Here is a 2,746-nt window from a genome sequence, read left to right on the forward strand (position 1 = left end):
TTCAGAAAAAGATTGAGCATAACCATAATTCTCATTTTGTACAAAATTACCTGTCATGTCATAAGAGATCTCTTGAGGAGGATTTTGGGTGTTGATAGCTGAGACTTGTATGCCACCCATCTGTTGAGTAAGTAGATTTATTTTCTGAGACATAAGCTTATTCTGGGCAAGAATAGTATTAAGAGCTTCTACTTCCATAACACCCTTTTTCTGAGGAGCCTCAGAGTTCACAGGATTCCTGTTAGATGAGTATAAATATTAGTTGCTAGCAACCAATTCAATAAGCTCAATAGTCTCCTCTGGTGTCTTCTTCTTGTGCAGTGAACCACCTGCAGAATTATCTAAGCACATCTTGGACATTTCACCCAAACCTTCATAAACGATATCTAGTTGGGTCCATTTGGAGAACATGTCAGGAGGGCATTTCCTAGCCAGTAGCTTGTATCTCTCCCAAGCTTCATAAAGAGTTTCACCATCCTTTTGTCTGAAGGTCTGAACTTCCACCCTAAGCTTAGTCAGCTTCTTTGGTGGGAAAAATTTAGTAAGAAACTCAGTAACAACCTTGTCCCAAGTATTCAAACTATCCTTGGATTGGAAATCTAGCCATAGCTTTGCTCCATCCCTCAGAACAAACAGGAAGAGCATGAGTTTATACACCTCAGGGTTCCCTCTGATGACAAGTCATCTTAGCCTAGTTTCACTAGTCTTTTTCTTTTATTTTCAATTGAATTATGCACTTTCTTGAGCCATAAGCAAGCCAATTGGGTAGATTTTCATGTTTCCTTTGATTTAATCAACCATAGATGAATTAATGCAATTTCATGAGGTTTTATGCCATTATTATCATATATTATGAAAGAATGAATATCTCATGATTTTGAGCATAGCTTTGATGTGTTTGGTTGATTAATGATAGGTGAAGAAAGCTTGGAGAAAGGTTGAAGTAAGAAGGAATGGCTAGGAGGAAGAGAGAACAAAAAGTTTGAGCAAAAGTTTGCCTCAAACTTTAGCTCAAAACTTTTGGAATAAGTGAAAATGAACCAGGGAGCAAAAAGCTTGAGCAAAAGTTTGCCTCAAACTTTTGTGCAAACTTTTGGGAGAAAAGCTTGAGCCAACGTTTGCCTCAAACTTTTTGGCAAACGTTGGCCTCATAAATCAACACACCCTGGAGAGCAAAAGTTTGCGCCAACGTTTGCCTCAAACTTTTTGGCAAATGTTGGCGCTATGAGTGTACATGAGGGGACCAACGTTTGAGCAAAAGTTTGACCCCAAACTTTGGTTCAAACGTTGGTAGCAGCAAAGAGAGGGTGGCTGATGTGAAAAGTTTGAGTAAAAGTTTGCCTCAAACTTTTACTCAAACTTTTACTCAAGCTTTCATGATTCCCAACCCGGTTCACTTCAGTTCTTCTCCAAACTCCAAGAGCAATCAACCAAGGCCTCTATCAACCCAATTCCATCAAGAGCAAAGGCCCAATTCAAGGCTTGAAGACCATTTGAAGAAAGTGTATAAATAGCTTAGGATTTAAGTTTTAGGGGAGTTTTTCCTTGGAGAATTCGTAGTACACTTAGTAGAGAGCTCACTTTACATTTTAGCATTGTTGTTTTTAATTCAAGGGAATTTGGGAGGAGAATTGATCTCTCTTCTTCCTTGTTCTTGCTTGAATACTCTTTACTTTTCTTGCTTCGGATCTTGGGTGGAGAATTGAAGAACTTCTGTTTCAATCTCACCTTGGGATCTTGTTTAATTTTACTGCACAATTGAATTTCCGTTTCGGTTAATTGCTTCTTCATCTACTTTCTCTGTAATCTTCATTTCCTTTGCAATTGTTCTTGGTGGATCTAGGAAGGCATTGAGATCTAGACTAGGTTATCTAGTCTCTTGGGTCCTGAGATCGAATTCCAATTTTACATTTGCTGTTTAATGCTTTTCAATCTCATTTACATTTCTGTTTTTAGATCCGATTCAATCCAAGTTATCTTCTACTTCTCTGTTTGTTGCAATTTACTTTTCCTTGTTTAATTTCTGCAAATCCAATTCCCAATTCCCTTTATAATTCAAGCCATTTACATTTCTTGCAATTTAAGATTCTACAATTTACATTTCTTGCATTCTAAGTTTCTGCCATTTAATTTCTTGTTCTTTAAGATTCAGCACTTTAAATTTCAGTTCTCTTTAATTTCATGCAATTTACCCATTCCCTTTACTTTCCATGCAATTTAAATTCTATTAATCACAAATCTCTCAACCAAATCTTGATTCGCTTGACTAAACCAACCACTAAACTAAAATTGCTCAATCCTTCAATCCCTGTGGGATCGACCTCACTCCCGTGAGTTATTATTACTTGATGCGACCCGGTACATTTGCCGGTGAGTTTTGTGTCGGATCGTTTTCCGCACATCAAGTTTTTGGCACCGTTGCCGGGGATTGATTAGATTGACAATGATTAAGTGAAGTGGAGATCTAGATCAAGCACTTTTTCTTTAATTTTTGACTAACCCACTAACTGTTTGAATTTTTTCTTAAGCTAACTAAAACTTCATTCTAGCAGTAGATTGAAGTATCACTGGTTTGTGCGTTTCTTATGTTCTTCTTGTATGTCAGGTACAAGGAGAACCACACCCACCTTTCATGAACAAGACGAAAGAACTCTTAGGAGGTTAAGAAGAGCTTAAAGGGGGAAAAATATTGTTGGAGAAGAGGAATCCGAAGAAGAATTCCAAGATATGGAGGAACATTCAACCA

General features: G+C 37.5%; 1 non-coding gene across 1 annotated transcript; it reads left to right on the forward strand.

The window, feature by feature from the left end:
* Nucleotides 1-409: 409 nt before the first annotated feature.
* LOC127740980 (small nucleolar RNA R71) lies at nucleotides 410-513 on the forward strand. Its single transcript, XR_008001835.1, has one exon. It is a non-coding gene; the product is annotated as a small nucleolar RNA R71 (small nucleolar RNA).
* The last annotated feature ends 2,233 nt before the right edge of the window (nucleotides 514-2,746 follow it).

This window comes from Arachis duranensis, chromosome 7, assembly GCF_000817695.3.
Source record: "Arachis duranensis cultivar V14167 chromosome 7, aradu.V14167.gnm2.J7QH, whole genome shotgun sequence".
Classification (NCBI taxonomy): Eukaryota; Viridiplantae; Streptophyta; class Magnoliopsida; order Fabales; family Fabaceae; genus Arachis; species Arachis duranensis.